Source organism: Micromys minutus (genome assembly GCF_963924665.1).
Source record: "Micromys minutus genome assembly, chromosome: 1".
Classification (NCBI taxonomy): domain Eukaryota; kingdom Metazoa; phylum Chordata; class Mammalia; order Rodentia; family Muridae; genus Micromys; species Micromys minutus.
The window spans coordinates 138,587,513-138,601,567 of record NC_137969.1 but is presented as its reverse complement, the minus strand read 5'-3'; the positions used below and the strand labels follow the sequence as shown (position 1 = coordinate 138,601,567).

The window sequence follows — 14,055 nt, the reverse complement described above, 5'->3', positions numbered from 1 at the left end:
TTTTGTGTTCTTCTTAAGCAGTGACAAGAGATAATGTGGACAGTCACTGACAGCAGTATTAAAGTAAAAAATGTTTCACTAGTTCAAACTAAGTATGCATTCATGAATTTGTGCAGCTTACCAAATGAAAAAAAAATTTCAATTGCTAAAATATTAAATTCAGTTAACATTTCTGAACTCATGCCCAGCCTTTACTCAACTGTTGCTTGCTAAAGATTGTCTGGACATATTGTAATAAATTAAGTGTGGTCAAACAGACAGGTTTTGTACTTCGTTAAAGGCAAAAGCCTGGATTTGCATATTTCACATAACTTCTAAGGTATTAACTGGCACTGAATCCTTTCAAAATACTTAATAAGGAAGTGTTTTCTGGATGTTGAGTAACATTACATGAAAATTACTCAAAAGAGTAAAGTTGGATTTAAATTTTAATAGGTTCTATGGGGCTGAACAGATGGGCCTCTGCTTAAAACCACTATGTTCAGCTGCCAAACCCAATTGTCAGCTCATAACCTTCTGTATGTGAACTTCCATAGGATTTCACCCTTTTCCTTATATATGTGGCTCCTTCCCAAGAGTAACGAACTTACATACAGTCAGCCACACAAGTACATACACATAAAGTTAAAATAAATAGTACAGGCAAAACCACAAACTAGTTCTCAGTTAAACCTGAACTTCCCAGATTAAGAGATATATCAAACACGGGAATATTTTAAATGTTATTTCAATAACGTGTAGTCTAAGACCTAAAGAACATTTTCCTACAAATACTTGGAATTTTGCAGAAGAATACCCAGCAATCTTCTCCTGGGACTGATGATCTGATCATAGAGTCTCACATACTGGGGTCGGGGGACACATGTGGCTCATTGCACATTTTCATTTTATTACTGCACATTTTCATGTGCAGTGGCAGGTTAGAGTTCCAGTTGGAGAGGCTCTTTGTCTTTAATCAACAAATATATTTAGGCAATGATTTTATTGACTAAAATAAGGAATCTATGACCTCACCTTTACTTTCCCACAGTGGGACAGAGATGGCAGCTCTGTAAAACACTTGTGTAGTTTCATCCCTTAAACCATTGGATGAGCAAGTGCACTTTTAATGTACTGCCTTGGATTGAAATTTTGTGTATTCTTACATACATTTGTGTTTAAATTTTGCTTTTTATTTTTTTTTACAGATTACAACATTTTACCTTCCCCTTTTGCCCTCCAAACACTTCCATACATCCCTCCCAACTCTCTTTTACATCTATGACTTTCTTTTAAACTAATTGCCACCAGATGCATATAACCTTATGAATACATAGCACTAAATACAGCGTTGCTAGTCAGTAAGACGGTGTGTGCAAATGAGTTTTTAGACCTGACCATTTGGCACTCCTGTACTCTTACAAACTAGACATGGCTTCTTACACTGTCAGCTTTCCACAAGTTATCACAGTTTATTGTGTAGTGCTGAGGCACTGTGAGAGTTTTCCTGTTCGTGGGGGATGCTCCTTGCTGTACTCCTGGTTCAACACCCCTGAAAAGTCATTTTATAGATGCAACTTCTGGTGTTATTCGGAGACTTGATCAGACAACGGACTCTTATCTTCCGGCTCTCAACAAGATTTTGGGATTGTGGGCACTCTTCCTCAACATTTCTCTGAGCCTTGGTGCAGAACATTTTGTACACGACTCCGTTGGGACTGGGGCCCAAAAATTCGACTTGGCTGTGGATTTCTGTAGTGTTTTCTGTTACAAAAATGTAGTTTTCTTAACCAAGAGCAGTGAAGGTCATTATTCATATAGATTTCAAGACAATCTATTCACCCAAGTAATAACTCATAAACTGTAGGCTACACTATAACACTCAGGATATAAAGGATGCCACCACATTTGATAACTTTGTAAATATATATTCTGGGTCTGTGATTAGATTTTTGTATAGTTAAATTGAAAATGCAACATTTGGTTATGCAAATAACCTTTGGGTCACAAATTATAGCAACTAATATTTAAATATATCATAAAATCATAAAACATAAATATCATTTGAGCTCATAGGAAACATGAGTTATATTAGTTTGCTATGATAAATTATGATTCATTACACTATTTCTTAAACATTAAAATCTATATATTTTGTTGTTTAATTTGATGCTGATATTCTTGTTTTCCATTGCTGGGAGAAAAATAAATATGAGAAATGATTTACATTTCCTCCTATTATTACCCAGTGTGTGTCCACTATGTGTCAACATGCACTAGAATATGTTTGTATACAAATTCCTAATGCCTGTTATCAACCCAAGATAGCTGTATCTGGAAGTCAGTTAAAAATAAACTGAGTGAATATCAAATTTTCTTATTTGTTTGCAGTTGTAATTAAGAATAGTTACAATATTGTAGAAAATCCCTTGTCAAGCACAGTGACAAGGAAAGATGTAATGTTAGCAGTTTTTTGAGCTGTGCTTTTTCTGAGACCTAGATGTTGTAGGCCAATGGTTAAACTTTTCTGGAGCTACACATATTAACTGGAGAGAAATATCAACAACTGTTCAAATGTTTGATATCTTCCTGTTGCATAAGTATATGATTGCTTGTAGACACAGAAAAGATAAAATAAATATGTAGCATGCATCATTTTTGTATAATATGATCACTTGGTATATTTTATTTGATAAACCAGAAATTTTGATAGAAAAATAAGTCCTTGATGCTTAGTAACTCTTTTCACATGGGTTTTTTTATCTGCTGAGTCTATTATTTTATTTTGTTTCCTTTTCTCTAAATTTAACTTTATTTTTAACCTTTCACATCATGTGCGATGTAAATAGGATATTACATTACAAGAGACATTAAAAACACTGTATTCATAATTAATTATTAAATATCATAATATTTATGTTTAATAAAAACACTCATGTAAGAAACATTGAAATCTAAGTTGATTTTATTTATTCCAGAGATAAGTTGTTTTTTAACTTGCCAAGGCACTGATTTTTAAGTATTTATATTATTAATTGAATTTCCAAGTTTATTTGTCACTATTTTTAATCTTTTCTACATTTATAGTTATCTACCTTCAAATGTACTAAAGTAGTTTGAGGAATTCAAGATATATTAAGCTTAAAATAATAAATTCTATATTAAAATATGTAATTAATTTTATTATTATTGCAAAAATAATCTGTTCTTCACCAAACATAAGTGAGACTTTTTTCCCTGCCATTCGTGTGTGCCAACTTGGTCTTAAGTAAGTTTGTAATGCAAGTGATGTGTAACATCTTCAGCAATGGTGTATACATCCAGGAAGTGATGTTTGTTTTAAGTGGGAGAAAAATTTTATATTTAAAATAACTTAAGAAAAATCTTTTGTCATGAGATATATAAATACTTCCATTGTCACAAAAGTCTGTCACTTTATTTTTTTTTTATGTTTCACATTGAACACCTAGTCCTCTCTTGTCTATGTGTTTGGAGCCTCATATCAGTTGGTATATGCTGCCTGGTTGGTATCTCAGTGTCTGTAAATCTCTTGCTCCAGGTAGTTCTGAACACCTAAGAATCAACTCACACACCATATGAAGCTAAAAAAAAAAAAAAAAAAAAAAAGCCAAAATGTTGAAGCCTCAGTCTTTCTTAGGAAAAACAAATAAGTGTATAGCACACTCTCATAGTGTGGTACACCTAGGCCTTAAATCCTTAATAACTCAAGAGTTAAGAATGTAGCCTTGTGGCAATTCTTGGTATTTAAAAATCATTATGTTTAATCTATACACACCAAGAAAACTTTGACTATTTCCAAATTACATTTTGTTTTATGTGTACTTTATGCTCATTGTAACTAGTAAGATTTCAATGCATACTATCAAATCTTTAAAAGAACCAAGCACTGACAAAAATATATTCATATAGTTTTATGCAAAAAAATGTTTCTAAAGTCTGTACATTTTTCTTTGTTTTTTAAAATAAAGTTGTTTAATTAAAAAAAGAAAATCCACTGCATTTACATAAAAAAGACTCACAATATGCTGCTCAATTCTCATGGTGGATGTGTGCATAGCTACAAGACATTGAGTGCTCATAGTTTATGAACTCAGTTCTGCTAATAGACATAAATGCATCATTTAGTGTCTCCTAATCATGCTTAATATTTAGTAATTTCTTCAAAGAAAACTTCACATTTCCATCATTGATTATAATATCCATCATGGTTCCATCAAATTCTTTATTGAAAATAAGTTGGTTTATCTATCTGTAAGATTCAGAAAAAATAATCATGCCTCCCAGATTTCTGTGATTTCAACCATAGCTTTTATTATATTATACAATGATATTCATAAAATATATATAATCTATTACTTTCTCTGTTATTATAAGGAAGAACCATTTCACTCAGACCACCTTTATAAAGCCACTAACCCTAAAGTTACATACCACAGTCTCCATTAGAAGGCATTTTTGAATATACCTAGAATATCAAAACCCTAGGCCCATCCACTTCATATATCCATCTAATATAGAAAAAGGGAAGAATTTATGTTTTCCTTACACCATTTCACAAGACTAGACACTGTATTATATTTTAATGTTTGCTAACTATTCTTTTTTTAATTATTGAAAAACTTTATTTTAAAAAACAAAGATAAATGTACGAATTTTTAGCATTTTTGCATAAAAGTATAGGAATATATTTTTAAGGTTGTAATTAAGTTTTTGTGGGTAAATATACATACACATATGTATATATGTATCAATAATATAGGAAAAAAGGCTATTAATTTGAGGAGTCAAGGGAGAGACTAAAAAGGGCTGTAGAAAGGAAAGGGGGATGTGATACAGTTCTATTTTAATTAAAATATATTCCTTTTTTCTTGGATTTCACACAGTCTGTGAGTTGTTTCTGGGGTGTTCAGAGCTTTCTGGGGTTAGTATCCCATTACGAGCAACAGCATATCATGTCTGTTCTTTTGTGACAGGGTTATCTCACTCAGGATGATATTCTCTAGATGCATGCATTTTCTTAAGAAATTCATTAAGTCATTGTTTCTGATAGCTGAGTAGTACTCCATTGTGTAAGTGTACCACAATTTTTGTATCCATTGATCTACTGAAGGACATCTGGGTTCTTTCCAGCTTCTGGCTACTATAAATAGAGCTGCTATGAAATTTGTGGTGCATGTATCTTTGTAGTATGTTGGATCATCTCTGGGGTAAATGCCCATAAGTGGAATAACTGGGTCTTCAGGTAGTACTATGTCCATTTTTGTGAGAAACCGCCAGTCTGATTTCCAGAGTGGTGGTATTAGTTTACAACACCACCAACAGTGGAGAAGTGTTCCTCTTTCTCCACAACCTCGCCAGCATCTGTTGTCATCTAAGTTTTGGATCTTGGCCAATCTGACTGGTTTGAGGTGGAATCTCAGGGTTGTTTTGATTTGCATTTCTCTGATGGCTAAGGATGTTGAGCACTTCCTTAGATATTTCTCAGCCATTTGATATTCCTCGATTGAGAACTTTTTGTTTAAGTCTGTACCCTATTTTTTAATATGGTTGTTTGATTCTCTGGTGTCTAGCTTTTTGAGTTCTTTGTATACCTTAGATATTAGGCCTCTATCTGATGTGGAGTTGGAAAAGATCTTTTCCCACTCTGTTGGCTGCTGTTTTGTTTTCTTGACAGTGTCTTTAGCCTTACAGAAACGTTACAATCTCATTAAGTCCCATTTGTCAATCTTTGACCTGAGAGCTTGAGTCATTGGTGTTCTGTTCAGGAAATTTTCTCCTGTGCCTATGAGTTCTTAGGTTTTCCCTACTTCCTCACCTAACAGTTTCAGGGTACCTGGTTTAATGTCGAGATCTTTGATCCACTTGCCCTTGAGCTTTGTAAAAGGAGATAAGAAAGGGTCTACTATTATTCTTCTGCATGTTGAGTGCCAGTTGGACCAAAACCATTTGTTAAATAGGCTGTCCCTTTTCCATTGAATGTTTACTGCTCCTTTGTCAAAAATAAGGTGACCATATACGTGAGGGCTCATTTCTGAATATTCTATTCTATTCCATTGATCCACATGCCTATTTCGGTACCAGTACCATGCAGTTTTCAGCAGAATTGCCTTGTAATATAGCTTGAGGTCAGGGATAGTGATTCCCGCAGATGTTTTCTTGTTGTTGAGGATGGATTTCACTATTCTAGGTCTTTTGTTATTCCAGATGAAATTGCACATTGCTCTTTCCTACTCAATGAAGAACTGGGTTGGAATTTTGATGGGATTGCATTGAATCTGTAGATTGCTGTTGGTAAGATGGCCATTTTTAAAATGTTGATCCATCCAGTCATGAGCTTGGGAGATCTTTCCATTTTCTGAGATCTTCCTTGATTTGCTTCTTTAGAGGTTTGAAGTTCTTGTCATACAGGTCCTTCACTTGCTTAGTTAGAGTCACACCAAGGTATTTCATAGTTTTTGTGACTATTGTGAAGGGTATCTTTTTCCTAATTTCTTTCTCCACATGTCTGTCCTTTGAATATATGAAGGCTACTGATTTGTTTGAGTTAATTTTATATCCGGCCACTTTGCTGAACTTGTTTATCAGCTGTAGGAGTTCTCTGGTGGAATTTGTGGGTTGGCTTAAACACACTATCATGTCATCTGCAAATAGTGATGTTTTTACTTCTTCCTTTCTGATTTGTAGCCTTTTGATTTTTTTTTTTTTTTTTTTTTTTTTTTTTTTTTTTTTTGCTGTCTAATTGCTCTGGCCAGGATTTCCAGTACCATGTTGAATAGGTAGGGGTCTTAAGCCTCCAATTGTTAAAATAGAACTGAAGAGTATGTTAGTTTGATCTTTACTTTAGCAAGTTTTGAATATGTTACTACTCAATATTTCAAATTAATAATGGTTTTTAATGCCAAGCACCAGAAAGTGTAGGTGATATCTCTAACCAGAGGGAAAATGACATAAGAAAGTATCTGACTGTCCCTGTAGGAAGTTGGCTATAGTCAGTTTGCACCTGTGTCACGTTTTGTCGAATTTTAGTACCTGGCTGATTGCTGGAAGTTTAACTCCTAAGGTTGCCTAAGGCTCAGTGCCCTACAAGGGCTCGTCACTTACAATACTGCTTCCACAGTGCAAAAGGATAACTGAAAGCCACTTTGGGCCAGACTTACCAATCTACTACAGAGACTGTTCTTAGGAAAATATATTTCAATTCTTCACTGTGAAAGCCAGTGGCAGATGAGAAAAACAGGATTTTTTTTCTTTCATGTTGTGCCACTATATGTGGTAGGTAATCAGTGTAATTGTTAGATGAAGAATAAGTAATTAATATGACATTCATGCTGGAAAGGATTTTTTTTTCATTTTAGAAATATGTGGTAGTAGTCCCTGAAATTACATTTAAATCAAGAATAGTAAATAGAATGTATCTTCAATCATTACTCTAGATGTGATTATAATTGTACAGGGCTCATTTCACATGCCACAAACTGGGTGACCTTTTGTGACACTTGTGGGGTACGAACCTCTCTTCTTTTATCTAAGGAGTCCATTGAGGAGATATGATTTCTACATTGTACACAGGTTCTCTATTAGTCTTATGGAAATTCTACCTTTTCCTAAGCTTCCTGTACTTAGGACTATGTCATCTCGATCAGTTCGATGTTAAGACTGTCATGTAATTAATACCTGTTCTTAAAGTTAAATATTAATACAGCGCTTGACAGTTTTCAGACATGCAGAGTGAAGTGGCAGCCATGCTGTTTTTATTAATAATTAAGGCTACATGAGCGTGGAATTTAAAGACTCTGCTAAGTTTACCTCAGAAGCCAAGTCTATTCTAGGAGCTGTTATGTATTCACCATATCCCCACAGGCAAAGCAGAGGCAGGCAATAAAATCCTCCTAAAATCCTCCAAGTGTGATATTGTTCATGAACTATGATTCGAAATTGAACCTCAAAACTCTGAGTGAATTATAGTACCAGTCTTTTTCCTGCCATCCTAGTTATTGTTTTATGAAAAGATAATTCTAAGGGTAAAATATATGCATGCACTTGCTCAAATAAAGTGGTTAAACCGAAAAATAATGTATCATATACTTTTACACACATTTCTTCAAATGTGGGTGAAGTTTCAGTGTCATTTACCAGCTGACAATAGGGATGATATTAAATTTGTACCTTCATTTGTAGACAAGGTCACTAATTTCTTGTTCAGATTCGATGTTGCCTGTTCTTAAACACAATTGTGCTGAACACACTTGGGTCTCTGTGTAAACAAACTAACATGCATAGAAAGTAATTTCTTTTTAAAGATGTGTAGTGGTTTTCATGATGGCCAATTCACTGTTTCTACCTTGAAACTAATTGTCTGATTCAGTGAAAGAATATAATAAATTTATGGAACACCTGTGAGGAGTACACCAAATCGATACAGCCTGGAGTTGATTCTAAATAGAAGAAAGCTAATTTTGTTCTTATTGCTGTGGGTGGGGGGAGTTAGTAGAAAATTAAACTCGGCTAATACAATAATGCCTAGATGTATACTTGGCTTCATGAAAGAATTTCGTCCTCAGATCCTTATCTGAGACTTCAATGTAGTTCTTAGACTTCAACAAAGCTGAATCAAATGAACTGTTTTCTTTCCTTTGAATTCAAAGTACCAAGTATATTGAGTCAGAGTAAGACTATATTGACTTAGGATATGTGTTTGGTGAACTGGTAAATGTGTGTATATGTGTATGTGTATATGCTATATATGAATATCTACATGTATGTGTACACATAAATATATATTTGTAAATGATCCTATATATGATAGATCATTTTTCACGACCTGACACTAACATCTAATCTATTCCTTTCACTTTGTAGTTTTCATAGATCACAGAATAAGTGGTATTTCTGCTAAGCAAATAGGCTGAGAATGTGTACACCTTGATGTTTCTGTATTTACATGGGATCCCCACACATATATATTCAGGCTGCACTTTCTGCTTTTTCTTACAACTTTATTTTTTAAAAAAGATAAACGTGTACAGATTTTTAAAAGCATTTTGACATAAAACTATATGAATATATTTTTGTCAGTACTTGATTCTTTTAGAGATTTGATAGCATGCATTGAAATCTTACAAGTTACCATAGCATAAAGTACATGTAGAACAGAACAGAATATGGAAACAGTCAAAGTTTTCTTGGTGTATATAGATTAAACATAATGATTTTTAAATACCAAAAATTGCCACAAGGCTTATTCTTGGCTCTTGAATTATTAATAATTTAAGGTCTAGGTGTACCCCACTCTGAGAGGGTGCGATACACTTTTTTTTTTCCTAAGAAGGATTGAGGCTTTCTCTTCTTGGTCTCTTCTTTTTTTTAAGCTTCATATGGCCTGTGAGTTGTTTCTGGGGTGTTCAGAGCTTTCTGGGGTTAGCATCCCACTATCAGTGACTGCATATTATGTCTGTTCTTTTGTGACTGGGTTATCTCACTCAGGATGATATTCTCTAGTTGCATCCATTTCCCTAGGAATTTCATGAAGTTTTTCAATCTTGATTCTTCTGGAATAAGAAAAAGAAAAAGAAATTACACAGAAGCACACCTTTCTAAAACAAAAACAAACAAACAAAACCCACTACACTTCTATTTTCTAAATTTAATATGTGTTTCTACACCCTTAAATACACTTCCCTAGGAAGAAAAATTCTTACCACCATTCACTATGCTGGGGTTTCATTTGGTGTTTAGCATTTGAAATAGCATCCAACTGAGCAAGTGCAACAGAAAAGCTATCTCTTACCTTAGCAGAAGTTTACACTTTGGAGTGAAAGCACTGACAAGAATAAGAATGAGAAAAGCAACAATAACAATAACAACATTAGCATTAGCAACAACAACAGCAGTAACAGCAGCAGCAACAGCAGCAGCAACAGCAGCAACAGCAATACCATCAACAACAGCCACCAAAAGAGAACGAAGTTTCAGATTTGTACTTTTAATGCTAAGCTCCTATTTTCTGGTAGAGCCTTATTTAAGCTTGACCCCATTAAATCGGATAAGAATTCTTTGCACACAGATACTCATGAATATCTTGTCTATTTATATTAATGAGACTCACTCAGAATATCTATTGCTGAATGCTTAATTCTGTCAGCATTTTAGGTTAAAAATGGGTGAAACTGTTTAAGGAGAAAAAAAATTTGTCACCATTCATTTTTCACTGTGGTACACTTTCAGAACCCTTTTGAATTAAAGTTTGGTATTAAATATTTAATGATAATATACAGGCTTTGTACTTATATACTATTGCTTACTATCTCTAAATTAAGCTTAACTTATATTCTATTATCAAATACTTTATCTTTTTCTTTACCACTGTTTTCTAACAAATGAGAGAGTGAGTGAGAGCAAGAGAGACCTAGAGAGTGAGTGAGAGAGAGAGAGAGAGAGAGAGAGAGAGAGAGAGAGAGAGAGAGAGGTGATATCTAAACTTCAGTTCCTCCGATATAAAAAATGATTACATACAATGAAAGATGTGTGTAATAGACATTTGTAAGTGTGTGGGAAGTATAGTGCTGCTACAGACTGAGCAGGTGCACGTGTACGCCTGACTGTCAATGTGATTAATGTATCTTCATGGTCCCCTTTGGGACAAACTGCTGTAACTAGGGCAAATTCTTTAGATCACTTGCTCCATGTAATTATGAATGGAATATTTAAAATAGAGAGCCAGAACTATAAATAGAATCACTTTCCAATGAATTTGTGTGTCTCAGTTATCAGCATAGACGGGGAAGCAAAATTTGCATGTTTGTAGCCTATTATATTTTTCATCAAAACAGAGCTAAAGTTAACTCTGTCTACAGTAAGGCTGTGTACAGCCATGAGCAATCTTCTTAAAGAAAAAAAATGCCACTGTAGCATTTATGGGTTAGTAATCTTATTAGTGCTTGTTTCTCAAGTTTATATGCTGGTTAATGAATAAAAATTGTACTAGGAAGTGTACCTTAAACAAAGATTTCATTATGAATATTTCCTATGAAAATATTCTCCATTCCTTAAAACATTTTCTAATAAGTTTTTCAAATTTTTTTTTAGTAATTAAATGTCTAGACTTTTGATGTGCTTCTTATTTTAAAATACATAAAATTAAATTAGGAGCAAGGATTGGAGAAAAGATCATCCAGAGACTGCCTCCCCATGGGATCCCCTCCATATGCAACCACTAAACCCAAGCAGTATTGATGATGTCAAGTAGTGCTTACTGGCAGGAATCTGATATGGATGCCTCCTCAGAGGCTCTGCCAGAGTCATCAGATACAGCTGAGGATGCTTGGAGCTAACCATCAGTCTGAACATAAGGACCCCAATGAAGGAGCTAGAGAAAGGACCGAAGGAGCTGAAAGGATCTTCAACTCCATGGGAAGAACAAAATTATCATGTATCCAAGCCAACCATAGCTCCCAGGTACTAAACCACCAACCAATGAGTTCTCATGGAGAGACCCATGGCTCCAGGTGCATATGCAGCAAAGGATATTATTCTCTGGCATCAATGGGAGAAGAGGACTTTTGTCCAGTGAAGGCTCATTTTCCCAGTGTAGAGGAATGCCAAGGTGCTGAGGTGGAAGAGGGTGGTTGGGAGAGAGAGCATTTTTATGGAGGCAGTTGGAGGGGAAGTAGGAGTGGGATTGGGGGAAGAGGATAACATCTAAAATGTAAATGCAGGGTATATCCAATAAAAATGAATAAAAGAATAAGTTAAAACTGCTGAACCTTTTATTTGTTGAGTATGTAGGTTGGTAATATTTTATTTAGTATATTAACTTAGTTTTGTGCATACTGAACATATATATGTATATATATGCATAAATTAAGGCCATAAAGATTAGACTCTGTTAGCAATAACCAAGACACAATTTTGCAAGGAACTGAAGTTTACATTTTGTCTGAATAATTATATTTTATTTTATGTCAAGACACTGTAGATATCATTAACTTGGAGTTAGGTTCAATATCATGAAAAGTAAACTCTAATGTTACTTCTATAAAATGTTTGTTTCCAAATATTATACAGTGATGATTTCAGAAAGAATTTCAGTCCTTGGACATCTCCATGGACCTAAGAACTGTCAATCCACATGGGTAATTAGAAACCAGAGACCCACAGATGAATGGGATTCGTAGTGCTTCGAGTAAAACTCTTCAAGAGAGTTCATTTTCTCCACCACAAAACCATTCCTGGAGCTGCCAGCCTCTAATAACATGTGACAGGATTGAGGTTAAAGTCCTTTCATTCCCTGCTAGTTTCTGGTTATGGTCATTATTGAATAAGAAAGAAAATAAGAACTGGAGCAAAAAGCTGGCAACATTTCAGAGTTGATATGCCAAGTGCTCTTTGACCAAATTACTTCTACAAAAAAAAATTGAGAGAAATAACTGTCACTCAAAAATTCTTCTCTCTTCCTGTGTTAGGTCACAATGCCACACCTAGTGAGGCAGTGAGAGTAAAGCAAAGGGCCTTAGAAAATCTACACCATCACTTATCCATCACTTCTACTTTTTCTTCAGTTAGTTTGTAGTGAATGTTCAACAGCATGCAAGAGATAGAAGATTTAGAAATGAGGATCTTTGACAGTGAATAAAAAGAAAAAAAAATCTACCAGAGACACAAAAATGTAAATTGTTGACAGGAAAAAACAAACATATATGAAGAAAAATATGTGCACAGAGTGATAAGAATTTAATCAGGTTTTATATGTTATCTCACAAAGTGGCTACAACCTAAAGAATTAGTAAAATGCATAGAATTCATTTAACTCTAAGTTGATGGTTCTCAACCTTCCTAATACTGTTATACTTTAATAAGTTTCTTATCTTGTGATGATCCCCAAACACTAAATTATTACTTCTATCTCCTTCTCTGATTCTGAAGGACACTATGATTTTATACACTTCAAAGTATTTCATAAAGAATGTCACATTGTATTTAAAGATTTAGGAATTCTATTCACCCAGCATAATTTTTTGGGGAATAATTCATTGATGACAATAAATTTTATTGATGAGTAGTAATTTGTCTTACGTTGTGTTTTATGTTTGCAGCCAACGGTCATCTAAGCTGATGTTATTCTTTACCATTTTAAGAAATCTTGTTTTAAATGTTCATGCATGTATGTGTGCATGTGTTTTGTGTGTGTGTGTGTGTGTGTGTGTGTGTGTGTGTGTGTGTGTGTTTATGTACACATGCTTGAGGAGCTTAGAGGATGCTATTAGGGAGGCAGTTCTTCCACCCTTACATGAGTTACAAAGACTCAAGGTTTTGAGGCTTGTAGAATAAGCACCTTTATTCTCTGAGTCATCTTACTGAGCTGCAAACATGGCGTTTCTGCATTCCACCATGATTCCAATTTAAACTATTTAAGAGACTCCTTATTTTCTAGACTAGTGATGCTTACTTACATTTCTGCTAGCAGTGCATGAGCGGTGCATGCAGGATTTATGTGACTTTATTTATTCAAGGCTGACTGTGAAGTTAAGGGATGAGAGCCTTTGCCTGTCATATGTGATTCCCTAGATCGAACTGCAACACTACAAATATCACAAGTAACTTATGGTATCTCACAACTATATGAGTTTATCTGATGTCTGGCGACATTGGTGTAGAAAGAATATCTCTGTATGGCATGGATGCATCACCTGTCAATTTAAAAGCCTCTTGGTTATGGGTGAGGAAGGAAGTAGATCATTGGACATCTTGGGGGAGAAAGAATTCTGGGATAGATATGGCACAGGAGGAGCTACTGTACAGATGTGAGGCTAAAGACACACATTACCTGAGCACAGGTAAACATCAATGTGGTAAAATGTAAGTTTAAAATTATTAAATTATAATAGTTTTGATCTAGCCAGAGCGGAACCAAGCTATATGGCCAAGTTACTTGTAAATCGATTTTTCATCTGAGTTTTATTTCTGGGAGCATTGGGCTAGGAGGAAAAACCAGGAACTAACTTTGATACACTGGAATCTTTTCTTGTGCTTATTTGCTATTGAATATTCTTTGAAGTA

The 14,055-nt window shown here is 34.5% G+C and overlaps 1 protein-coding gene across 8 annotated transcripts in view; it reads left to right on the top strand.

Annotated features, from left to right (window-relative positions):
• The window catches only part of EPHA5 (EPH receptor A5), a gene marked incomplete at both ends in the record, with an annotated part of 356,599 nt that overhangs the window by 47,799 nt on the left and 294,745 nt on the right, over nt 1–14,055 (top strand). The gene's annotated exons all lie outside the window — the stretch shown is intronic.